This window comes from Corapipo altera, unplaced genomic scaffold, assembly GCF_003945725.1.
Source record: "Corapipo altera isolate COAL_440 unplaced genomic scaffold, ASM394572v1 49, whole genome shotgun sequence".
NCBI lineage: Eukaryota > Metazoa > Chordata > Aves > Passeriformes > Pipridae > Corapipo > Corapipo altera.
The window spans coordinates 13838074-13865738 of record NW_020884879.1 but is presented as its reverse complement, the minus strand read 5'-3'; the positions used below and the strand labels follow the sequence as shown (position 1 = coordinate 13865738).

At 40.5% G+C, this 27665-nt stretch overlaps 1 long non-coding RNA gene across 1 annotated transcript in view; it reads left to right on the top strand.

Annotated features, from left to right (window-relative positions):
• Positions 1-19824, top strand: part of LOC113944997 — a 31756-nt gene extending 11932 nt beyond the window's left edge. The window contains exons 2-3 of the long non-coding RNA XR_003526908.1: positions 15027-16815; positions 17444-19824. This is a non-coding gene — a long non-coding RNA (uncharacterized LOC113944997). The remainder of the gene's footprint in view (positions 1-15026; positions 16816-17443) is intronic.
• Positions 19825-27665: the final 7841 nt, after the last annotated feature.

The following is a 27665-nucleotide window of genomic DNA, read 5'->3' as shown; positions in this document are numbered from 1 at the left end:
GGGGGGAATAGAAACAGGTCCCCAATTGAATAGGTAAAGGAATTCCCCCCTGAACCCCATCACCTCCCATGGTTCCCTTAAAGAACAGGTATGAGGTCCTGGACCCAGAGAGTCAGGCAGAGGGCAGTCAAGAAGAGGATCTGTCTGGAGGGTCTCCCAGTTGCACCCCAGACAGATTGCAACTACAGCTATAAAGAAAAACAGTTGTTGTAGGTGACTCCCTTCCGAGAGGAACTGAAGGCCCTATATGCCAACCGGACCCATTCCACAGGGAAGTCTGCTGCCTTCCTGGGGCCCGGGTGAGGGATATTAGTAGGAGACTCCCTGAGCTAATCCAGCCCTCTGATTATTATCACACTGGTGGTGGTCCAGGCTGGCAGTGATGACATTAATGACAGAGTTGCCAGGGTAATTAAAAAGGACTTCAAGGTGCTGGGTCAATTAGTTAATGGGACAGGAGTACAGGTGGTATTCACCTCAGTTCCTGCAGTAGCAGGGATGAATGAGGAGAGGAGTAGGAAAACTCATCAATAGGTGGCTAAAGGATTGGTGCTGCCAGCAGAATTTTGTTTTTTTCAACCATGGAGCAAATTCTATGGTACTTAGCCTGCTAGAGTCAGACAGGCTTCATTTATCTAGCAAGGGCAAAAGGACTCTAGCCCGTAAGTTATTGGGGCTGATCAAGAGGGCTTTAAACTAGGTTTGAAGGGGGAAGGAGTTGAAACCAGGCTCTCCAGAGATGAGGCTAAGGGTGGAAAGCCTGAGTTAAGACTGAAATCAGCAGTGCAGCTGAAGTGCATGCACACAACATGGGTAACAAACAAGAGGAGCTGGAAACCATTGTGCTGCGGGAAAGCTGTGATGTAGTCGCCATCACAGAAACATGGTGGGATGACTCGCATGACTGGAGTGCTGCCATAGATGGTTACAAGCTCTTCAGAAGGGATAGGCAAGGTAGGAGAGGTGGCTCTATATGTTAGAGAGTCTCTTGACTCTGTAGAACTTGAAGTCAGTAACGATAAGGTTGAATGCCTGAGGATCAGAATCAAGGGAAAGGCCAACAAGGCTGATATCCTGGTGGCAGTCTGCTACAGACCACCCAACCAGGATGATGAGGGTGATCAATTATTCTACAAGCAGCTGGTGGATGTCTTAAAATTGCCAGCTCTCGTTCTTGTGGGCGACTTTAACCTGCCAAATGTCTGCTGGAAACTCAACACAGCGGAGAAGAGGCAGTCTAGGAGATTCCTAGAGTGTATAGAGGATAATTTCCTGCTCCAGCTGGTAAATGAGCTACCAGGGGTGGGGCCCCACTAGACCTGCTGTTCACAGACAGAGGGGGTCTGGTGGGAGATGTGGTGGTTGGAGGCCATCTGGGGCACAGTAACTATGAAATAATAGAGTTTTCAATACTCAGGGATCAAGGAGGGCCATCAATAAAACTTCTACCCTGGACTTCCACAGGGCAGATTTCAGCCTCCTCAGAAGACTAGTTCAGAGTGTACCCTGAGAAACAACCCTTGAAAACAAAGGGGTCCAGGAGGGATGGACATGCTTCAAGAACCAAGTCTTGAATGCACAGGAGGAGGCTGTCACAGTGTATCGAAAGGCGAGCCGGAGGGGAAGATGATCTGTCTGGCCGAACAGGGAGATTTTAAAGGAAATTGGGGTGAAAAAGAGAGCTTACAGACTATGGAAACAAGAGCTGGCTACTCATGAAGAGTTTAGGAATATAGTTAGGTCATCTAGAAAGAAAATTAGAGAGACAAAGGCACAATTTGAACTCAGTCTTGCCACTTCTGTTAGGGGTAACAAGAAGTGCTTCTACGAATACATCAATAGCGAAAGGAGGGGCGAGGTAAACCTCCACTCTTTGTTGGACATGGGGGGGAACATAGTCACAAAAGATGAGGAAAAGGATGAGGTACTTAACACCTTCTTTGCCTCAATTTTCAGCAGTAAGACAGGTTGTCCTCAGGACAACTGGCCTCCGGAGCTGGTAGACAGAGACAGGAAGCCAAATAGCCCCCCTATAATCCACAAGGGAACAGTTAGTGACCTGCTGAGCCACTTGGATCCTCACAAGTCTGTGGGACCCAATGGCACTGGAAGGCTGCTCTAGGGTCTCCCTAGGCCTTCTCTTCTCCAGGTGAACAAGTCTCTCAGCCTGTCTTCATAGAAAGGGTGTTCCAGCCCTCTGATCATCTTCATGGCCCTCCTCTGGACTTGCTCCAACAGATCCAAGCACTTCTTATGTTGGGGTCCCCAGAGTTGGACACCGTACTCCAACTGGGGTCTCATGAGATCAGAGTGGAGGGGGTTAATCATCTCACTCGATGTGCTAGTCATGTGTATTGGGTTTGCATTACAAGGTTCTGGGAGCAGTGGGGGCTATAGGAGTGGCTTCTCTGAGAAGCTTCTAGAAGCTTGCCCCCTGTCCAACAGGGCCAATAGCAGCCAGCTCCAAGACAGATCTACCACTAGCTAAGGCTGAGCCAATCAGCAATGATGGTAACACCTCTGTGATAACATATTTAATAAGGAAAATGTTATTGCACAGAAGTAATGGTGGCCAGAGAAGAAAGGAGTGAGAATATGTGAGAGGAACAAATGTGCAGACACCAAGGTCAGCGAAGGAGGAGAAGGAGGTGCTCCAGGAGTCAGACAACACTGCAGCCCATGGTGAAGGCCATGGTAAGGCAGCTGTGCCACTGCGGCCTGTGGAGGTCCACAGCGAGGCAGAGATCCACCTGCAGCTTGTGAAGGACCCCATGCCCGAGCAGGTGGATGCCTGAAAGAAGGCTGTGATCCCGTGGGAAGCCCATGCTGGAGCAGACTCCTGGCAGGGACCTGCAGACCCATGGAGAGAGGAACCCATGATAGAGCAGGTTTCCTGGTAGGACTTGTGACCCTTTGGGAGACCTATGCTGGAACAGGTTGTTCTTGAAGGACTGCACCCCACGGAAAGAACCCATGCTTTAGGACCCCCATCCTCTGTCTCTGTGCACCGCAGGGGGGGAAGAGGTAGAGCCTGGGAAGGACAGAGGGGTAGCAAGAAGGTGTTTTAAGGCTTGTTTTACTTCTTATTATTCTGCTTTTACTTTGATTCGTAAGTGGAATCAAATATCAATTTATTTTAATTCACAAGTGGAAATGTCACTGTCCTTTTGCCTGTGACAGTAACTGGGGAGTGAACTCTCCCTGCCCTTAACTCATGAGCCTTTCATTGTATTTTCTCTCCTCTGTCCAACTGAGGAGAGGAGTGATAGAGCAGCTTTGGTGGGTGCCTGGCATCCAGCCAGGGTTAGACCACCACATCTTGTTTCTTTTCATGCAGCCCAGGAATGTCAAGGACAAATAGTTGCAGTTTGTTTCTTCCCCAGGGTAGGTGGTGGTGGGAGCTCATTACTAAGCCTGGTGCCCACCCACCAGAAGCACCTCTGCCTCTGGAGCTGCACCCTCGAGCATCACCATATCACCACTGCTCACAGGCCAAACTCAAAAGAGCTAAGCCAAGCCGTGGTTTTCGGTCATCCAGAAAATAGTGGAAGGCTTGCTGAAGAAACATGCAGGGATTAGTAATTTAACAAACAGAAGGTAAGGGTCAGCCTCCAAACATGAGCCTTTGCCTCTGAGGTCACTGCATTTAGAGTGTGTATGTGTCTGCATTCGCATGAAACACTGAAGTTCTTGAGTGCAGTGTTGTAATGTCTGTTTTCCAGAGCCCGAGGGGAATACCTAAACTGATTTTAACTGTACAGAGAATTCTTTTGCGAGAATTCTATGCAAGAATTCTTTTTTAACGCCTCCTCAGACCTGTTACTTGTCTTTTCCCCTTTTTGTTTTCCATCAAATTTTAGGCTATAGCACATCTAATAACTAAAAAGTATAATTCCAGGTTACATGTACTATTGCTGAACAAATATGTTTTAACAATATGCCTGCCTGCCATTTATATTTACTTCTCATAAATGAGCTTGCTTTTGCCATGGCAAGAGTGCCCACCATAAGAGTTAATTTATGCAAATTCTGAATAATATTTACTTTTAATTCTCTTTTTTCCCTCCCCCCCAGTCATTCACTTGATTCTAAGACTGTCATTCACCAAAGAAATAGTAAAACAGCACTTGATTTAGGAGAGCAATCACAATTCATGTTTCGAATCCTGAATATTCACAATATACTGAGAAAAATTATTACAGAATTATTAATCAAATTGCTTTGAATAACAAATAAATGTTGTGGAATTATGGTCTGACTGCAGACGTTTCACAAAGAGGTAAATACGATAAAAATATTTAAATAAACTCTTCAGTGCTAATTAAGGTTTAGACTGCTATGCTCTTGGATCCTCTGAGCAGCAAGTTGCTTTGTAACTTATCCCATTGATTTCAGTGGTATGATCGATTCTGGTACTATTTGCAATATAAAGATTTTGCCATGGAAATGCCAAACAATAGAAAAGAAATATAATTTGACCATTTGACCCAGTATCTTTGTTTCTGGCCATAGGCTAGAAGGATCTGAAAAGATGTATTTATTCTCATGAGCCATAAAGCAAGTTTCTTTGCTTATGTCTTGAGTCTGTTTATAAACTTACACCAAGTGTTAAGGAACACTTAACTACTTAATACTGCATTCTTCTCTGCACTTGGTCAGCCTTAGAAGTCTGTGAAAACCGTGTCCATAGGTCAGCTGGGATGCCTGATGTGCATCTGTGTATGTAACGGACATGCTGCCTCTGGTAACAGCAGGGTTATGTCTGCTGGCTACGGGGATTTGTGCAGCCTAAATAAGCAGGCAGAGACAGAATAGAGGCACCAGAAGGCTAATTCCAGGTACTGGCTGACAGTTATTTTCTCTCGATTCTTACTTAAATCACTTTGGTTAAAAACTATCAAAACTATTTATTTGTATTTTGCTTAGCAAGGAGTTGTTTTTGTCAAAACTGGAGCCAAAATTCAGTGGGTCACATTTGTTTTGTTAGAAGCCCACATGGGGACACTGCTGCAATAAATCTGCCTGCTTTTGAGACAGATCAGGATTGAAGTGAAATAAAAATATAGCTAGTTGCAAAATCAGAACTTTTTAACAGACTGCTTTAAAAGGTGCAGGTATTTACATTTAGTCTGCAGCACAGTGAAAAACAGTGGTCTTGCAGGTTCCAGCAGCAAGATCTGCTCATCCCTCTTAAATTTTTCCTGTATGACAATACATGTTGTCAAGAAGAAAAACAAAAAAAACCCTCTTCAAGAATTTGGAGGAATGAGGTTTGCCTTGACCATTAATGTTCTCTGTTGCAGATGCAAACATAATTAATGTAATCTAACACATCTTGAAGTAAACTAATGTGCATACAGATATAAACAACAATTCCAGTCTTCTAAAGAGTGCAAATCTGATGCTTATTAGAACAGTTTGTAATCACTCCTATTTCAAGTTCTGCATGAGAATGTGCTGTAATGAGGAATTTAAAATTTTCTAATTAGACATGATTTTATAAAACAGACATAATTAAAATGGTGAGGATTACGCAAAGAAGGATGAGAAAACGTAAAACAGACAGAAAGGAAGAAAAAGAGTATAAATAAGGAAAAAATAAGCACAAAGCATCACTGATGTATCAAATTTATCCTTCATAATTTGAAGTGTACTGCAGTTTTTATTTCACAGCGCAAAAAACTACCATCGAACATTTTTTATAAGGTTATGCTAGCATAGGTATATTCATACTGACAATTTGATTAAAGGATGCTTACTAAGCTTTGGAGTTTATTTTCATAAGTTTTAGCACTTCAGAACAGGAAATTGCAGTCTATAGACCTTCGCTGTTATAACTGATCAAAACACATAGATAATAGTTCTTAGCTGTAGAGCCATTGCAGAGCTATTTACCCTGATTTGTATTCAGTGAGAGATTGGACCAAATAAAAATATTTTCTATATATTTCGAAGAAGGAGGGTGATGTTCTTCTGCTGAAAGACAGGAAGGGGGAAGAAGCTGACTCTACAGTGAGCATTTCTTCCTCTTCCACCATGCCGTGTGGGTGCCAGGTGGGATGCTGAAGGCTTGTTTGTTCCCCAGCAATGCACAAAAAACACTCTACAGAACAGTTTGTTTGAGGATGAAGGTGACGGAAGATGACTAACCTTTGTTAGCAGGATACATTGGACCCCAAGGGAAGAGGGATCCAATTTCCTTCTTTTTAATGCATTTAGGAAGATGAGTTCATTTTGCCTTTGTAGTTTTAACAGAGACATTTTTAAAGCCTTGGGAATGAAGCTTTAGCTGGGAGACACATTTTGGTTTGTGTTGTCACAGAACCAGCTGATTTTCCCCAATGGTTTAAGCAATTTCCAGATTGTAACAGGGGATGCCACATATTAGCTAGATACTGAGCAAGAGCCTCTCCAAAGAGTTGCTGCATTTCCAAATGCTCCATACAGGGGGAGAAATTCAAGGAAGTACATATGTTGCTTCTAGTTTCCACAATATTTTGGGTGTGACTGACTAGATTCATATGTTCCCGTATTTCACCAGCAGATAAGTATTGGACTCAGAAACAATTCACCCTATCAATATGAAAGTGATGTGCGAAGCCAAGAACGCTATTACTTAAGTTCTTGCCAACTACCCTTGATCAATAGATGAAGGTCAAGTCACTCAGACACATATATCTATTTCTGATCAACCAGTTCTAGCTGCAAAGCTGGGAAATTGTTTATCAGTTAGGAGCTAATCTGCATATATTAAAAGAGCAACGTTCCTCTTTACTGATAAATAAATATCCATCAATGTTGCAAGTGATAATGTTTATTTTGTGAGGATTTATTGTCTTGACTAAATCTATGACTGATAGCAAAGAGAAAGCATGTCGAAACTCATCCAAAAGTGAACTTGTTGAGTAAAAGGATCTTAGTTTTGATGCATTTGTTCAGCAAAAAATTACTAATATAATGCTAATATAATTACCAATATCATAACAGATGAAATCTGCCTTTCTTCTTCCTCTTGCAAATAAGGATAAAAAAGCTTGCTTTGAAAGAGGTCTGAAATTTGACTAAAATTAAAATAATAGCTGAATGATAACCTTCTGAAAGAAATTAAAAAGATATGGGGAAAAGATTATTTCCTTGTTCATACTGTAGCAGATAAAAAATAAAGAGAGTTGACATTACAGTAGTTTTACTCATGACAAGGGTATAGAATTTCATGAAGCAAACTCACTAGCAGCGTCATGCCCCATCTGCAAGCTAGTACTGACTTTACATTGTCTTTTCTCTCTTCATTTATACATTGAAATGATGTCTCTGGCTACTGGCACTTTATCTTCAGCTTCAACAGGAATGCAATTCCTATATGGATCTGGTATTGATACTGGTTAAAGTGTAAGCAATGGCAAGGGCTACAGGTTTCCAATGTGCAGCATTATCCAAAGGATTACTTCACTTTCAGTGGTCAGATCTTTTGGATTATCTAGTTCTGTGTGTGACTGCACCAAACTTCATCACAGAGTGCGGAAGTACCATCAGTTTCTACTCCACCTTCATCATATTAGGGATGCTCTCTCAGGTCGTCTCCTTCTTCAGAGAAGGAAAATAAAGTTTTGGGGGAAAAAAATGGCTTAAGTTTGTCAGGCTCTGCTTCTCTACTTGGCTCTGCAAATGCCACAGCGGAGAAGACGGCCATGTTCACACCATTGTCCTGTTGGAGCTGGGTTTGTGTCTTTACACTTCATTTGAGGTCAATCACACGTGAATGCTGGTGAACAGTGAGGCCTGCTCACTCCTCAGTGTCTGAGGCAGGATTAGTTTAAACCAAAGAGGCTCCATACAGACAACAAAGAATGACTTTAAGCAAATAATCAATGCTGAAATTTTTCTGACAGCTTGGTAATGGGGAAGCTTTTACTTCAAAGACACAGAGCTTTCCCAGTGTATTATGTACATTTATGATATGTGCTTTTAATTAAAATTGAGATAAGGACATTGTTCCTTTACATAAAATTTCATGACCTTCAGGTTTGTCAAAAGTGTTGGAATTTATGGACATTGAAATTTTCTGAGGTACTGAGGTAAGGTGACACCTGCCCTGTCCCAGCAGACTTTAATATGAAGTAACTGGAGGTGTGAAGAAGTGGTCCAGCAATGCTGTACTTCTGTCATAAGAGGTGGATTTTTGTATTTGATTTCTTCATTGAAAAAGTCTTTCTGCCTCAAAATGTAGAATGGACATGTGTATCATGCTGAGGTGTATCTACAATGGACTTTTAGCTATGCAGTCCGCAGTTTCAGTGGCTTGCTATTACAAAATGCCTTGGTCTGAAACCAAGTTCCAGAGACCACCCTGAGAGCCACAGTTACCTGCTCTCCGACTTCCGAAGCAAACGTTAGTGTTTTTAGTCCCTAGAACTCAGAGATGCCTCACTCAAACAGGGACCGTCCAACTTATCTTCTACGTAGAGGTGTGAAGGGCTGATAATGACAAAATTGTTTCTTTATAGAAAGATGCATAATGTTTCTATATCCAGTTGATAATAGAAACTATCTCTGACTGCTCAGGGATTTTTGACTGAGGGACTAAGGCAGGAAACTACCTAAGATAGCAAATGGGAAGTAGAAAAGACAAAGATGCAGTTCTTATAATTTTATGGTTTATTATATTGTGTGTGTTTATGTGGTAGGAAAAGCTCAAAAGTATTATCCCTCATTGTTCTGCAATACTTTATTTGAGAATTTCGTCAAGGCCAGTAAGACCTAAATAAAGTCAAAGATCCAAACAGCTCATTCTTGGCTTGCACTGTTACATTGCAGTAGCTTGTGCTTTTGATGGTTTTATTTTGTTAAACAAAAAGATGAGTGAATTCTTGTTTCTTCTCATCTAAATGCCAAAGATTAATTAATTAAGCTTTGTTCAAGACGGACGATAATTTCAAAATTATTTTTCTCCTTAGTGAACATTTGATCTCGTCCTGTCAAGATGCATTTTTAAGGTGTCCCTTCCTGATATTTCCCAGTAGATAGTTAAAACTGGAGTCTGCTTTAACAGATTTTCACACTGTAGATGGGCTATTGGATGCTTTAGAAAGTAAGACCTGATTATTGAATATCAGTGGAGAATGTGTCAGCTCCACATGGAGAAGAAGAAGGAAATAAATAGAACAAATCCTCTGATGGAAATAATTCTTAAGTAGAGAGACAGGCAAGGATTATATAAGAAAGAAAAATGTTTAGTCTTGGATATTGAAAGTCATAATTTCACACTGTAGCCAAAAAAGGACTCTGTTTTTAGCAGAACTGAGAAGCTGGCTTTTACCACTGCTGTAGTCCCAAGTTACAAAGGTGTGAAATGTTTACTTAGAAAGTGCAATTTTTCACAAACGACCATGTAAAAACATTCATACCCATGGGAAAACCCCATTTCATACATGCATGAATGTATATAAACGTCATGAGTTCTATCCACTGGGTGTGTTGCATGAAGACATTTCCTGGACTGACCTCTTCCTCTGAGCCTCACTGGGGACTTTGTCCCCATAGGTGAATTCTGCTGTTGTTCCCTGTTGCTTCTGCTCCCATCAGGGACTGCACCAAAACTGAGTGACAGGAGCTCCTGAACTTGTGTATCACTACCCCATGGTGTGGCCCTTCTACCCCATGGTGTGGCCCTTCTTCCCAGTGCCTTCTACCTTGGGGCCACGATGACTTTCTCCAGCCCTACTTCAAAGATGTTTTAACTGCAGGCAAAAACATTATAAAAGGCAAAGACTGGTTCAAGTTTTCCATAAAACCACTTGCCCTACTCATCAGTTTTCACAAGACCTCTGAGAGCAGTGACAACCCAACTGGCCTTGGATTATCCATTCAGAGCAATATTTTGTATGATAATTGAGTTAAACGAGTTATTCCTATAGCCAGAAAGCATGAACAGGATGATAAGGGAAGACTGATTTATGATCACTTGGTATCTGAAAGGTGTAGCATTCTATTTAACAAATAGTATTCGTCTAGATTGGAAAACATCATTAACACTTTGGAAAGCCTTCATCCCAGACCCATACACCACATGTATTTTTTTAACATTTTAATTTAGCTATCTGTTTTGGATTACATAAATAAAAAAAAATGAATTCTGTATTTTCTTTCTAAAATAAATCAATTCTGCTACATTGGAATTACCGATTAGATTGAGCATTAGGGAATGTATAAAACCGCATCTTTAACAGACACAACAACATTTCTCAATGAGAATCAAGCAGTTTGCAGTGACCTTCATGTTGATCAGTGGGGGGTCAGTACTGGCATTAAATCATTTTGATTCACAGATGAGATCAACATATTCATATTTGTTTGCCAAATGTGTATTTTAATTTAAGCTTCCTCTGATTGATGCATGTAATTTATGCTGCTTAGAACTAAGGCATCATATTTTTCTTTTTTCCTAACTAACCGGGGGAGACTTTCTTGGAAACAGATAAAGGAAAGAGTCCAGTAATTTGTAGCAATGTGACTACAGCCACACATGTTCTAGAATTAATGTTCTTCATTAGGGTGAGGAGTATCAGCTGTATATATACATCAGGATTTTAATTAACTTGGTCCCCACAACAGGGCACATGATTCAAACTGTTTTCCTTTTTTTCTTATTAGATGAAAAAAAAAAACAAACAACATGATATAAAGTTAAAACAAGAAAAAACCTCAAAAAGCAAACCCATGCACATACAACAATAAGAAACAAAATTTAAGAGTTGCAGTCAAGGTCAAGAATAATTCTGTAAGTCAGAATTAATCATCAGGGGTAACTTGGCACTGATGGCTCACAGAGCAGTGGTCTGACTGAGAGGTTAGCAGTTCTATCTACCCACCCTGCTTAGCCCAGTCTGACACAAGGGTAGTGACTCATTCATGGGATAGTTTAAATTCTGTTTCATTTACAAGTGACTTGTAATTGGCTGCAAAAAACAGCAACTACTAAAAAAAAAAAAAAAGAAAGATTTGGACTTTGAGATACATTTTAGGTGAAAAAAAGTGCTAATCTTCTATAGAAAAAGTTTTCTAAGTCCTGTTAATCTTACCCATCAGCTACTTTCTCCACAGCTCCAAAATTGCCATAGATATTTTATCATGTAAATAATTGCCACTGAAAAAGCCCTTTTTAAAGTAATGTGGGCAAGAGTGGGGCAGTGCATTTTATGCAGTCTCAAGCATGACATGTATCAGATCCCAGATGGTTTTGTATGTTCAGGCAGTCCCGTATGGAGCTGGGTATTGGGTTAGGTAAAACTGGTGCTAACTCAATGTAGCTCAATGGCTGGGAGTACAGAGAGGGTCTAACACGAGTGAATCCAGCACTGCCCTGCACTCTGACAGGTGGGTTTGCCTTTAAGTGAGCCCTGAAATCACTGTCTAGGGGAAAATGCACCTTACACTGTGAATGACTGGTTCACATTTCCCCTGTTCTCTGTGTAACCAAAGTGATGACCAGACTTGCAGCCATGTTGGCTCAGAGTTTTGTATTTCACTGAGTGTGAAATATATCTATGAAAAAAACGTGATAAGTGAGCCTCCATGGACTTAGCATGTCCATGAGTTTGAGTACATAACTAAAGTCTGGATGCTTGTATGAACTGTAGCTGAACAAATAAGCAGGGACTCATGGAATTTAGATACACAATTTTCAAGATGGGTCAAACAGCTGTAGAAAAGCTATTCTTCTATCAAAAATAAATGCAGCTGACAGCTTTTGAAGACCTTTCATTGCTTTTCAAATCCCCACTCCTCCATAGTTCATTTTGCTATGTAAATGAGGTTATGAAATAAGAGGGAGCAAATTCATACTTTGATTTTTTTTTTTAACCTATGCCTCCACTTGAGGAGAAGTAGCAATTCCAAATGAAACAAAAAAATTAGGCAGAAGTTTAAAATGTCTTTGAGTTCTGAAGTTTGGCTATTCGTGTGCATTGCCTAGAATAGCATTACTATCTTTTGATAAAGAATGAAAAAATATTGACTTAAGCAAAGTTCAACAAAATTTCAGAAAATTCCCTCCATCAGATTTTATTTGTCCAGGTTAGTATTTTTTTTTTTGAGGGGGGGATGGGGTTGTGTCTTCCATTTGTGAAATGCCTGACATTGCTTCTTTAAGGCAAGCATATGCGTTACAATTTCATCAAATGTTTAATTGACTGAGGTAGAAAAGCTGAGAGTTTGGATGAAGGTATATCACTTACAAAAAATATTTCTGAATATTCAGTTTGCTTTTCCTTCTGATTTGACAAAGCCACAAGAGTGGAAGTGATTTGCTTTTGGAGCTGTAGGAATGTGAAGATATAGAACTCTGTGCAACTGAAGAAATCTGGTCTTAGCAGACTTTTTATTGCTCTGTATTCTACTGCTTTCTTAATCTTAACATCTGACCAACATCCACCAGCACATGAGTAAGCATACCAGATGTGTTCTGTCTGTTCTTTCCTCCTTTCCCCCAAAAGGGTGAAGCTATATATTTTTTTTTTTTAGAAGTAACAAGAATGGTGACATAATATGTGTCATATGTCCTACCTCTGTATCTCCTTACAGTATCTTGGAGTCATAGAATTGTTTGGGTTGGAAGGGACTTAAAGATCATTTAGTTCCAACGCCCCTGCCGTGGACAGAGACACCTTGCAGGTTGCTCAAGGCCCCATCCAACCTGGCCTTGAACATTTCCAGGGATGGGGCACTCACAACCTCTCTGGGCAACTTGTTCCAGTGCCTCACCATCCTTGCAGTAAAGAATTTCTTCCTAACATCTAATCTAAACCAACCCTTGTTCAGTTTTAAGCCATTACCCCTTGTGTAGTTCTAAGCATGTTTGCACATGCGGGTATTCAAGAGAGAGAAAAAGATAAACTCACATACAGTTCCATACAGCCCTTCCCAGAGTGCACGTCCTGTCTTGCTGGTTAGAGGAGGCAAAGTCAGTGGGAAGTTCCTTGCTCTCTGAATGCAAGTGAGTATTTGATGCTCGCTGATCTTGGATATTCTTCATTCTCTGCAAAGATGATCTTTATCTTTCCTATAGAAATTGCTATTGTACTAGAAGATTGTTTGTGCCAGGGACTAACTGGCACAAATTAGCTTAATTTATGCAATTTGTGTAATATTATTGGTTGGGAGTCAAGGCAAAGTAAGCTGAACTGGCACATCTTTTGCAATTTGTAAAAGACTCCTTGTTTGAACAGAGATATCTGCACTGGTGTTACAGTGATCCTCACCTTTAACAAGGATTGCGTCACAACAGTGAGACACAGTTTATTTAATTAAAGAAATTCAAAAGACATGGACAAAATCTGCATGCAGTTAAATCTTTTGGAGTTAGCTTTAGCATAACTTTTGCCTTTGACACAAATTCAAATAAGTCTGACTTCTGATTACATACTTCCTACCCCATCTATTTTACACATCCAAGATGTAATTCTGAGCAACTAATATCCTAAATTCTTTATACAATTAACAGACGGGCTATATTTCTGAAAAGAGGTAGATTTGATACTAAAGTTAGGACAGATTTCCATAGCTCTGAAATAGTGGAAAATAGATACACTGCAGAGAAATGTGAAGGATCCTAACATGCTGACAAAATATCCTAGGGATCTTGGCACAGTCTTAAAGAGCATAATCCTGGTAAAAGAACACTAGTCCTTGTTTGCTATTTACCAGTAAGTCTTCTTTGTTTGTTTCAAGTATCTTAAACTATCCTGTTAATCAGAGTAATAGAAAAGATACCTTTTATTAGTCTGGAGCCACTGGAGCCAGCTGATACTTTAAATCTTTGCATTTCTGATAAGATAAATTGCATATTTAAAGGATGGCAAATTACAGTGGGTTATATTTCACTATGTCACAGTGATTTAGAAAATCACTTCACATTATAAACATTTTTTATTTAAGAACTATTAGAGCACATATTTTTGGTTGATAATAACCAACAAAAGCTATTTAATTTGGGTTTAACACAAACACGTTTGAGGCTTCTCTGAGAACAAAACACTGTCTCATTTTATTCTAGGGGAATAATGTTATTTTTTAATGGTAAGAAGAAATCTGAATGGTTATATCTGTTGTATGATAAATCGAGATGTTACAGTAAACCTTACACTTGATGTAGAGATGCATGCCTGGAAGCAGATCTAGCAGTCAAAATCCAGGTCGCACAGCCCCTTTGTTTATGAAAATCACAGGTCATCAAAAACCTACCTATTATTAAAGCCATTTATCAGCTGATTATTTCCATACCATTATTTCTTTCACTATTCTAAGTCACCAATAATTTAGAAATATTGACAAATGTTTCTTAAAAAAACAAGCTCACGCTGTCTCTGCAGGTTGATCAGATGAGCTCTCTCTTGTACATCGGAAAGCTGACTACTTTCCAACAACTTGATTTCACAAATGGAAAAACAGCATCTGTTTTCCTGCAGCTCCACATATGGCTCTCACTGTTGCTGCACGGAGCTAAAGCAGGTAGCCCCCGCGAGCACGGCCCTCCAGAGCCCTGCAGCCCCCCGGGAGCGGCCACCACCGTTCAACTGCGAGGGACACTGGTTCCCCAGGCAGTTGGAAGTCTGTGCTTCATCAGCATATGCAAAGCATCCCTTCCAACATCAACTTGTGGGGAAAAATGCTCAAACGTGTATTTAGGACTCCTGCGCTTGTTTATTTGATGTGGCAATTTCAGTTTATCTACTACAAGGCATGATTGCTCAAGGACTTTAGCAAATGTCTAGCCGTCCTCAATGGACCATGAGAGGACCTGAAATAATTTGCAGGCAGAGTTGTCTGTGCATGTGAAGAAGGGAAACAGAGCATCTAAGCTAGAATTAAGATAAAATGCATGTACTTTTTCTCCATGGCACATGATTATTTTGGGGTCTGTAATGTATGCTATCCAGCAGCTCTTGCTGGTCTATTCACAGGAGTTTGAAGCTCAAGTCAAATAAAAATATCAAGGCTTTTTTTTTTTTCTTTTTTTTTCCTTTTCATAGGTTTTGGTAGGCACATGTGCTTGTGAAGGTCAAGGGACTGGCAGCATCAGAAATTGAATTTCTGAATACATCCGCAGTCCAGGTATATTTCAGACAGATGCTCTCATTCCCAGACTGCCCTGCCAATGACCTTAACCCCGATTTGGAAGGACAACTCAATCTACTATAAAGAGGAAAGGTGATTTAGTCTCCAGCCATGCTGACAGAGTCTTGGACCTCTCTGAACACAGTTTGTCATTTGTGCTGAAACATCAAATCATTTGGTAATGTGAACTATCTCCCACTAGCGATTAAACTGAGACTAATTACTAGTCTTTCCCTCTAAAATCTGGCTCTGAATAATCCCAGTGATAAAATTTTCACTCTGTATTTTCCATCTCCATAACAAAATGTAATACAGAACTATCTATTTAACCATCTATTGGTACTATTGTTTCCAACTACTTAAGGCCAGACTCAAGAAAAGAAAAGATAATTTTCTATAATCATTGTTGGAGACTGCATTATAGCAGATTATAATTTAACAGAAAGCTGATTTGCTCAAAACTATCATTCCTTCCTTCAAAGCATTTATCCTCATCTTCAAAGCCACCAACTGATCCCCAAAAGCACTTTGGGTCAAATCTAACACTGATAAATAACTCTACACTCTCTGATGAGGTGGTATCTCAGCTCATGGCAGAATAAAATCACCATGATCCAGGAGAAATGCTGACACATGGCTGCAGCAAGGCACCTTTAGAAGAGAATAGCACAAGCTTGGAAGTTGGCTGCAATCCCTCTTTGGGGCAGGAGGAAGTAAATATAAGCCCATGGCTGTAGTTCCCACAGGAGAGGAACAGCCAGCAACACCTCAGGAATGACCTCAGACAGATAGGGACAGCAGGTGGGTCTGAAGAAGGTGAAGGCAATCAAGCAAGAGATTAAGAAAGAATGAACACAAAGAGGAAGTGGGGGGAAAAAAAACCAGAAGACAGAAGAAATAAAGAGAGAAAAACGGAGGAATTAAAGCCAGTGAGAGGATGGATACGAGGCAAAGATAGTGTCAAATGTGCTCATAAGCTCAAGGAAAACAAAGCTCAACATGATTTTGTTTGATGCAGGGAAAAGAAACATCCCATTACTGAAATCTGTGACAGGCTACAGTATTACTCTACTCTCCTGTGTCAGGAAAGAGCTAGTATTGTTTTACCAGCCAGGGCAGACATCAGACTGTGAGGGACAGCGAGAAAGAGAAATGTCAGCTTGGCTGCTGTTTTGCAGGGTGGTAAAACTTACTTTTCACTAAAGTGGAGAGCTGAGATAAACAAGGTCTTACCATGGTTCCTGGCAAAAAGCCATCCATACTGCTTTGGTTGACCTCTTGTAGCTTTAATCTTGCCCAAACTTACTTAAATGTGTGTTGCGAAGCAAATGCTCTCTGCATGCTCTGCAGAACTGGGGCAGGTGAAAAGTTCACTGTTCCCTGAGCCCAGAAGGAGAGACAAGTTTGGTGGGTCTCCCATAACTAGGATTTGGCAGAATTTTCCTATCACTATGTAGATATCCGGCTATCTCATTTGGAAAAATAACAGGACCTACACTGAAACTGAAAGGCCAGGAGGGAAGCAGAGTCCCAATGTGCTGTATCTGCCACAGACAGGCACCGTGGCAAGCAAGCTGTGGGTGTCTGCTTTGCATGGCTGCTGAATATCTTCTGATATACTGAAATAATGATACATACATGGAAAATTATGTTGGAGCCATTAAGTAGTTACTTTCAGCACTTGGAGAGTCAATGCACTGTATGGTAAGTACAGAAATCTAGTGCTTTCCAGCCAATTTTCAGAATAACATGAATGATCATTGTACAGCTGCACTCTTAAGTGCCAAAGTTTCTGTTTGTTTGATAATCTCAGTTGTGAATGTATTAGTAAAGATACGTTTTTATTTGCATTGCGGTCGATGTGGTAAATGGAGAGTATTCTTTCTGTCAGGCTACTTTATCCACAGATAAAGCTCTTTGAAAAGAAGATATCCAAGTCCAGTTAAATATAACAACTTCTTATAGGAAAAACACTGACATATCAACAATGTAAAAACAGGCACTGTGACATTTTTAAAAGTCTGATCTCCTTTTCAACACTGAGGTCTGTGTTTTTATGTTGAATCAGGCTTCCAGGTAGCGCTCCATTTCACTCAGTGAAATGCCATGGATATGTTCAAAAAGAGCAAAATTTCTCCCTTAGAGAGCAGTAAATTTTCCAAGTGTTTGCAGTTTGTTCTTTGCAGATGGATGAAAAAAGGAGGGAATCCACCTCAGAAATTATTAGAATACTGTCATAGTATCATTCATCTTGGCAAAAGTTGACTGAGCAGATGATGAAGATCCACTTAACTTGGACTCAATCAAAGGTTTTGCTATTTTCATTTCACAGGCCAGATGTAGCTCATCACCAGTTGGAGCTGATTTCAGAAGAGGTGTTAGAGTTTGCTAGTCCAAGAGACGATCTGATCCAGGCATCAAAGGGAGCCACAAGAGAAGTGTGTACTTTTCCCCTGCTTGCAATTGTCTGCGGCACCGCCTGCTCACTTCTGACAGCCCCATGCCACCCTCCCAGAGCAAGGGCTCCCACGTTCCCTTCTTTAGCCCTTCCCTCCCCAGCCCAATCTACCATCCTGCTGGCAGCCAGCTAAAGAGTGCAGACTTAGTGCCTGCACAAAAGTGAGGAGGAATTACTAATAAACACAAGCCTGTGCACTGGGAAAATTAAGAGCCAGCTTCGTGCTGTGTGTTCACTTGACTCATCCACACCTATGCACTGAGCAAGGAGGTAGTTATCTCCTCGCACTTCTCCTTTGTGGCTTTTAAACTTTTTCACTGTTTTGTGGGGAACGCATTCTAAGTTATGTGTGCAGCATCTGTTGCCTGGTTTTTCTGACCCATGCCAGAAGCTTTTCTAGTCTGAAACGACTGAAATGGTTTATTGGTGAGGCCCACAGTATTCAAGATACAAAAGGTTGATCAATACCCCAGCAGCATGCAAAAAGAGTGTGAAAATTTTTCTTACCCCTTCTTACATCCTTAAAAAAAATGTATGCCTGAAATATTTACACCGATCCTCCCCAATTTCTATCACTGGTTCTAATCAGAGTTCAGTATATCTCTTGGGAAAAAAAGCCCTTGCAAGCAGTGATAAGTAGATAATGTCAATTACTGTGGTATTCATGCAGTAGAGCTTTGTTTTGTTAGACTCTGATTCAGCCTCATACAAAGGGTCCACCTGACACATCGTGAACTTCAGAACCTAACTGGAATTTCTCTGGGGTTTACATTTTTCTTGATGCTACAGAGGGTGACTTTTCTCTCTCTTACAGGTGTTCTGGGAGGGGGTCATGGGATTCTCTGACACATTTATAAAACATTTATGAAAAGCATTAGCAACTTAAAGCTTTCTGTCTGATGGTATTTCTTCTCTTTCCAGTTTCTGGTCAGATAATCTTAAAGAGACTCTAACCAGCAGAGCAGGAAAACTTCATTAGGATGTTGCAATCAAACTAGTAAAATAGTTGTTTGGGTTTTCCAGCATATTTCCAGCACATATCTATGTTGAAGTCAAAACCGGTAGTCCAGTTACAGACTTTCCAAGGTCAAATTTTTGCCTGGTCAGACTTTATGTTGGTTGCTTACAGTGTTCTGTTCCAATAAAGACTATTCAAATCCACGGTCTCCAAGTGTGTGAATGGATGAACCAATCAAAATTCCCGTTGTAACAATGCATTATAGGATATTAGAATAGGAAATATATATATCAGTGTTAGAAAAGATGAGCTGTCAGTTTTGTTCTTCTCCTTTCACATTTCTTTATTTTCTTCCTTATCATCATGCCAACGACAGCAGCTAACAAAACATTTAAAAAATGGAAAAAAACCCCCACCATTGCCCCAGCAATCACCATTTGGAACATTTTCATAAATGTTCTTTTCAAGACATGCCCTACTCAATGAAATAGATGCCTGAAATCATGCATACTTCAACGTATTTCCTTTTCACATTCCTTCTGGACGTGTATTTATATGCCAACTCGTCTTCATAAATTTCATACTGGCCTTATAATAGCACAAATTAATGATGCCACTAGAAAAGAACTCAGCTGCTTTCAAAGGAGCAATAATCATGTCAGAGGTGCAGTTGGCATGAAGATGATTGAGTTGCACCTCTTCTCTGAGATATTTTCAGGGATGAATCATCCCTTACATAACATATAGCAATGGACAAATTTTCCATGTTATTCTGATACCTCATGCCGTCACATTTAATTGTGTAACAGTCAGTCACTATCGCATAAATTTGCTTCCTCAATGATTTGTTGTAAGACCGTGGTAGATGTGTTTTTGGTAAGCTGATTCGAGATTTCAGGAGACGTGTCTGACACTGCACTGATTGCAGGAACTGCAGGATAGTGATACACCTTTCTGAAGACAAACTCTCTTTCTGACTTTTTGGTGTGAGCTAATTGAAACTCCTCTCTTGAACATTAACTCCTTCATTGTGAACAATTAAATGGGAAAATTATAGACAATAAAAAAATCACTTTATTGTAAATAAAAGGTCTTTATTACACACTTTGCCTTTTTCATATGCTCATAGATCAAAAATTTGCTTTACTGCTTGTGACATTTTCCAGGCTATGCCTTGCATCTCTTTTTAAGGGAAGTTTAGAACAATTATTCATCTAATATTGTAAGCTAAGTATGCTCACCAAAAGCCACATGCTCTTCCTGTACCACGGGACAGCTACAGCATTGCTGATGTGGCACCGGCTCTTATCAGACTTTCAGATTGGTCTTCTAGAGTATTCTTTAGCTTACTGAATATTTTAATAAGCCAGAGTTCATTTTTACACAACGAATACTTTTACTGAAATTTTTCTTTGTGGACTCTGGTGAAGAATGAAAGTATACAGTAGAAATTTAAAATCAATAGTTCCATTCCTGGCAAGGTCAGGAATATTGGCCTTCCTCAGAGAAATGTTTTTAGTAGAAAACTGTAGATCTGGCACAGTGCATCAGGCTGCTGTTTCACACAGTGCTTCACTGAGTATGGAATATCCATAAACCACCCTCTCTTCAGGGCTGATAATGTCTCACATCAGCTTAGTGTGTGACACCCCAGTATGCCAGCGAGTGGTGAAGTGGGTTTATATCTACATTGACTTTAACCTTACCGAGGGTGACTCATCCTGTTTAACTTCAGTACTGTAACTGAAGTGACTAAGTTAGCAATCTAAGTGCCCTACAGCTTAGGTTCTTTGGGTTTTGTACTGGTGCATTAAGATTCACAGCCTTGAACTACGTCTCTCTCTCCTTCTACTGAGCCTAGCTTACTTCAGTGAGGTGTCAAATAGTACATGGGATAAATTATATTAAAATCTAATGATATTCTGAAAGAAAGTTAAGGCCTGTAACTATTAGAGGAGAATGTCTGTTAACAATAGAAATACTAGATCATGGTTCCTCTGCTGAGGACAGTTGATTAGAATTTTACTAACACTGATATTTCAAAATCTTCAACAGATACTGAGTTCTTTTTACAAGAGGTGTGGGTGATGCACACATGCATTATCTAACATATTCCACCCCATGGACACCTCCATGAAAGATCACAGGTGTCATCTAGTGCTAGTAGACGTTTATTCCGGGTGAGTGATTTTAACATAAGTCTTTACTGAAAGAGTTCTGCACAAAGTTCAAGAGAGGGCTTATCTAAGCCACGGTAATGCTGAAGAAGGGAAAATCTACAAAAAATATTTACACAAGATCTCAGCAAAACTAAGTTGTTCAATGTACATGGCACCATATGTCAAATCTTTTATATATCTTTCTGGATAAGCAGAGAGAATCAAAGGTGAAAGTTGGTTACAAAAGACATCTGACAGCAACTCATGTTCTGGGAAGTTACATAAATAAACCAAAAAGCAAGCCAGTAAACAGCTTCTTCACTTTTCTTTCCAGAGTTATAGACTGGAATGTGACCAGCCTTGGCTGGTCATATTTCTTTGGTGGTTTGCCCATAAAAGAATCCAAGAACAATTACTGTAAGTTGTTGGACAATGTTTTTCTAAAAACTATTACTTGAGCGAACAATCACACTTCTACAAATGAGCAAAATTATTTTATGTTCTCTGTTTAAATAATATGGTATTCATTTCCCTGCTTTTCCTTCTTTCTGAGTGTCCTTCTATGGCAATCTGCTCCCATCTGATGGAAAGCTCATGTATTTCTGTAGCTCTGTGAATAAAACTAAACTTCTTTTTTTTTTTTTTTTAACAGTAAATTAGAACAAGAACCTCTGTTTTCACTGTAATGCTTTTGGCTCTGTAGTGAGCTAGTGACACTCAATAACTTTCTCTGTAAAGAGGTGCCATTTCTTTCTAAAAAGAAAACTGGATAAAAGATTGTCAAGAAATGCACTAAAAGCCAGAAAATCCATAACACTTTGAAGTTAGGAAGTTTTCTGCATGCAGTAACATCCACTAAGGCGGCATTCCAGTCTCCTCACATGGCCTGCAACACATCAAGTAATCCTATCCCCGGTTTGTGAAAATCTACACAAACTGGTAAATTGGCACGCAGATCTGATACAAGGGTCCCAGTGTTTATAATAGTTTTGAACATTCCAAACTGAGCTTAGGGCCTTAAACCAAAAAGGAATCCTTTGGCAATATATAGCTACACTTAGGCAAAAGTGTATAAAAAATTGTTTTCAAGAATTTGAAAGAATTGCATCTTTTTTCCTTTCCAAAGGAAATTTGGATTGAATCTATAATATGAACCTAATTCAAATGAACTGGTTTTATTTCCATGAAGAAATAAAAGTTTCTATGAAGATTTGTCACATAGTAGATATTTTTCCCACTGTAGTGGCTTGACCTTGGCTGGACATCAGGTGCCCACCAAGCTGCTCTATCATTCTGCTGCTCATCTGGATGGAGGAGGGGAGAAAATAAGATGGAAGGCTTGTGGGTCAAGACAAGGACAAGGAGATCACTGAGCAATTACCATCCTGGGCAAAACAGACTTGACTTGGAGAAAATTAATTTAATTTATTGCCATTCAAATCAGTGTACGATAATGAGAAATAAAAGCTAAATCTTCAAACACCTTCTCCCCACCCCTCCCTTTTTCCCAGACTTAACTTCACTCCTGATTTCTCTACCTCCTCCCCCTCAGCGGCACAGAGGGACTGGGAATGGGGCTATGGTCAGTTCATCACATGTTGTCTCTGCTGCTCCCTCCTCCTCACTCCCTGCTCCTTCTCCAGTGTGGCATTGTTCCTATGGGAGACAGTCGTCCCCAACCTTCTCCAACGTGAGTCCTTCCCACAGATTCTTCACAGACTGCTCCAGTGTGGGGTCATCTCTCCATGGGTCCACAGGTCCTACCAGGAGTCTGCCCCAGCATGGGCTGCCCACAGGGTCACAGCCTCCTTCTGGCACATCCACTTGCTCCATCATGGGGTCCTCCATGGGCTGCAGGGGGACAGCCTGCCTCACCATGGTCTTCATCACAGGCTGTAGCGGAATCTCAGCTCCAGCATCTAGAGCACCTCCTTCCTCTCCTTCTTCACAAACCTGGGGGTCTGCAGAGTTGTTTCTCTCGCATATTCTCACTCCTCTCTCCAGCTGCTCCAACTCTTGGTTTTCTCTTTCCTCTTCTTAAACACATTATCCCAGAGGCACTACCACCATTGCTGATTGGCTTGGCCTTGGCCAGCAGCAGGCCCATCTTGGAGCTGGCTGTCATTGGATCCACTGGCCGCAAGGGTAGCCCCTAGCACCTTCTCACAGAAGCCACATCAGTTACCCCCCCACTACCAAAACCTTGCCATGCAAACCCAATACACCCTCAAAATTTCAAAATAAAATTGCTGTTATTAAAGATATATAGAAGTCATACAGCATTCAGTTGTTTGGGTTTTTTTAATTGAAGGGTAGAACTCAGCATCGAGTTTTTTGAATTACATTTTTGTCAGATATGTGACTAACAGCTGGGTAGTTAGCTGCTTTTAATCATATTGTTCTCACAACTTGTGTCAGCATTGCCTAGAGCTACAGAAAGCTGCTCAGTATTGTAGAAACTGAGAATCTAGTAAACAAAAATCAGTGTAAAATGTGAACAAAACTACACCAATACAGATTTAGACAAAAGGAGGTGGGAAAGGGTAAACTCTCACTTACTCTCTTCTACATAGCCTGCAAATAAGAGAGGGAAATGGATGCAACATGGGCATCTCTGATGGGCAGAAGGGCATGTGGCTTACAGAAGCAAAGGTGAATGGAGGTGGGGGGGATGTGGTAGCAGGGAAGCCAGATCCCAGCTGCTGTGTAACCATGGGCAACTACATGGACTCACAGGGAATTTCAAAGGTGCCAGCACAACTGTCTTTGGGGTCTGCCAAACAGCCAGATGCTGGTGCAGAGTGAATATTTTAGACCATTTGCCATAATGTTTTCAGAATTCTACCTGATCGTCTTCCCATCTCTTTTGGAAAACCCAGTGGTATGTTAATTACTAACTTCATAAAAGAAAAAAAATATCCACAGTAAGCTTAATGAGTTTACAGAACTTTTGCTTAAATGCAAGACTAAAAAAAGGATGCTATTACAATCAGTGTGTTAAAATTCATGGACAATGTGTAACATTCATGGCATCTTTGATTAAAAATGAAATTCCTTTTTTCTGTAACACCCAGGGATTTTCATTAAATCAAAATGATGGTCTTAACTGCAGCTACTAAAAGCAGCAGCTGGCGGTGAAGCTGGTAGAGCTATATGGCCTGTGACATGTTCTTTCCCTACTTCTCACCTCTAGTGAGGTAACACATATCTTCTCTATCTTCCTTCCTCCTGAAAACCCTCTCACCACTGGCGAAATATGAGAGTCCTGTAATAATGTGTGGTTAAGTCATTCTGATGAGAAGGGTAAGCTGAAGGTATAGATTTGCAATCGGGAGATGCCTGTCTGTTGATTAGATATAACTGTGTTTTTATTTCCATCTCTCCTCCAGAGGATATAAAAGCAGTCACCTGTCAACCCAATCCAGCAATGAAATTCAGCGGCCTATTGTCCCAATCACTGCTTTCAATCACTCTAAACGGTCTCCAGAGACAATCATTATTATAGGACATGTTCCTAAGAGTAGATAAATGGAGCTCAACCTGCCAGCCTGCATAGGGAAAGATGGACAGTCTTGGCCAAAAATATGAAAGGGCCTGGAGCTTTATTGACATTTACATCAAAAATAGTTAGCAATGAAAGCAGCTGTTGTGGAGAGCTTTCACCACAACGTGTTTGGAATATGCTGTGAATTGAAATACAGACCTCCTGACAAGCAATTTACCTTCTGTCATTCTCCATGTGCTTGCAGCATTACTGGGTACTTGCTGTGATAGCCCACTTAAAGCTGCACATGTGTACAGTTTGGATGAAAGATTAACTGCAATTTGAGGCAGGAAGTAACGAATTGTGGAGTGTCATTCATAATGGCCGACATTGTCATCTGCAGGGTGACACCACAGCAAGAAGGTGCCTCTGTTGTGATGAGCTTATAGATTCAGATGTCATTCATCCTAATGAAGATCTGCCTACAGTTCTAATAACCAGAGTGTGAGACAGCTCAGGATTATAAGCATTAATCTGCCTTGTTTGTTGACATTAACATGATGACTAAAATGCCATTATGCAAGAGATTCTTTCAAAAGCTATTAAAAAGGGGCAATCTTAATAGGAGTATTACAGCTCAGAACAAAATATGTGCCAGGAGTTAATTTCCATGTTTACTCTTGTCATTTTCTACACTGTATTTTTCCTCCCCTAAGTAACTTAGGCTGCACAAAAGTTTTTGGTATTTCATGAGCATAATACCATTTACTGTAGCTGAAATACAACCCACATGCTGGTCTCCCCTAACGCAAAAGGTAAATCCATTAACCCATGATGCTGATAGCAGATAATGTTAAATACAAATAACAATGCAATAAATATTTAGCTGATATTTTGTGAAAATAACAAACCCAAATCATGCCAAGCACACTTGAAAGGAAGACTTATGATAATATTTAATTTAAATAATTGACCTAGTCTATAAGTAGATTGGATTTTCTTTTCAGCCACAGAAATAAGCCATTTTCAAACCAATGTGGTGCTCTTGACTATGGGGGTCAATGGAGAACTGCCAAGGCTGATTTTTCCAAAGACATCAAGACTCTTACAAGTCATTATCAACTGGAATTGAAATAAATCTGTGTGTAAATCTCTGTTTAAAGAGGGCTAGAAGGAGGATATTAAGGATTTTGATCTTTATCCCTGCAGAAGTGGATGACATACATAAAAATGGATGTATGCCTGTCTTTGCAACTAAGCTTAAAAGAAAACTGTATTCACTAGCAAAATACAGACAGCAATCTAGTATATGCAGATATGGAATAAAATATTTTCTTTCTAGATGCATCTAAGAGACCTAGGGGTCAGGTTTTAGGGGACGGTGATGCAGATGGGGGATCTCTTTGAGCTTATAGATGCTTCTGCATTTTTTTTTTTAACACCTAGTTCTTAAAACCAACTTGAAAAGTCTTAATTTTAAGTTTATGTAAGACACATTTCACCAGAACATGGATATTTTTGCTATCTGGATGTGGAACAAACTACACTCCACAGTAGGAGATTTGGATTGGGGATAGGTTAGTTAAAGATCTTCTAAAAAGGTTAATCAAAATCTAGTGGCAGCTGTTACCTTTGTAATGTGTCAGTGGAGAAAAAGGTGAAAGATTTATCTTGACGTATGTTTGTCTATACATCAATGGATGCAGGTGAAGCAATTTAAAAACAATGAGGACCTGGGAGACATGCTGAGGGCCAAGGAAAATAGGGACTGCATATTCTTAATCCTTTCTGTCTTTGTGAAATGGACAACACTATATAGTCCTATCTACCAGAGTTCAGCAAGAAAGGAGTGGGAAGTAAATCCATTTTATGTGTGGAACCACTGTAGGCTGCTTCTAATGAGAGCTGGGACGTGGGAGCCTTATTGCAATTCTGTGAGTTAGTGACTAAAAACTACATGGAACAGCAAAGCTAGGCATGGATTTTCATTTTCTTTTCTCACAAGGGCTCTTTTTGCTCCTAAGTCAGGACACCCTTAGAAAGGTTCTTTTATTACACTAATCTAAGCACATCTAAACTGGAAACTAAAATTGCCAGAAGATGCATTTATTCCAAAGGAGATCCAGCTTCCTTCAAGAAGTAAAAGATGTCCCATTTAAGGTGAAGGATAAATGGTCAGTTTATGTCAGGTTTATACTTTGGGCTACAGGTCAAGTCTAGTATGGCATCTAAAAAGGCCTTCAGGTGGGGAAGACACTGAACTCCAAATGCAGTAAGTGGGATGAGTTAAAAGTCTTGGAAAGGGGTTTAAAAGGGACCCAGCTCAAAGCAAGGAGCTGCAAGAAGTCGTGGTGCAACATTTTAAGCACAGACAGACAAACGAATACCACTGATGGAAATAATCCTAAACATCAGGTTATGGTAATCTCTAATGAAAGCAGGGATATGGTCTCCTTTCTAGCAGTCAAACTGGGCACAGGTTTATTAAATGACAGGACCTAGAGAAGGTGGCACTTCCCTTCTCCCCTGTTTCTGGGACAGAGTAGAAACTGGTGCTGGAGGGCTCAGGTTCATCATATTTCTTCCATTTGATGTGTTCCTGAATTCCCTCTCAGGCCTCTTGATTGGTCAGGATTTTTGGTGTGGACTCCAGTCTTCCTATGGATGCACGGGCTTTTTCTTAGCAGGTGAGAACACCATTTCAAATAAGAGGTTTATGCTGAATGGGCTGAGCTGCCAGGCACGAAGCTCCCTTGTACCAGGGACTAGCAGGAGGGCAATGAGGAGATCCTAGTATGGAGACAGGCACTGGCCCCTGTCTACCCCTTGTTGTTGAGGGGGACTATGCTCTGAGGGTCTGAAGCACAAGGCTGCAGCTTCTTGTCTTCTCCATTCCTACACAGTGTTAACACCCTGGCAGCACTGCCAGGCAGTTCTGCTGGCTGTTTCAGCTGGGTGGGACTTCTGGTTCAGCTAGCACTAACTCCCTGACATATTTCTGACTAGAGATACACTCAGTCCCGAGGGGAACATACCTCAGAGAGCAGCTGCTTGCTGCTCATCCTACCCCCTGCACCAGCTGCACATCTCGGGAGCACCAGATGTACACAGGAGCTTTAATGGTGTATATGCCTGGTCTGAACATTTTCAATACTGAACCATTTTCCTGTTCTATTTGAACAATTCTAGTTCGCATTTCTTAATCCTGTGTCAGGTAGATGAAGACAACACAAAATTACAATTTCAAGTCCTCCTGAGAGAATCTCCCTCTTGCAAAACACTGCTCCTTCATGGTGGTACTTGGTTGTTCCATGGAAATGTCCTAGAGGTAAGTGTGAAATGCCAGTTGTAAAGGCACTTCTAGACCTTTTGAAAACTATCTCACAGAATCACAGATTTGTTAGGGTTGAAAGGGACCTCTGAAGATCATCTCATCTAACCCCCCTCCCAAGGCAGGGGCACCTAGAGCAGGTTACACAGGAATGTGTCCAGGTG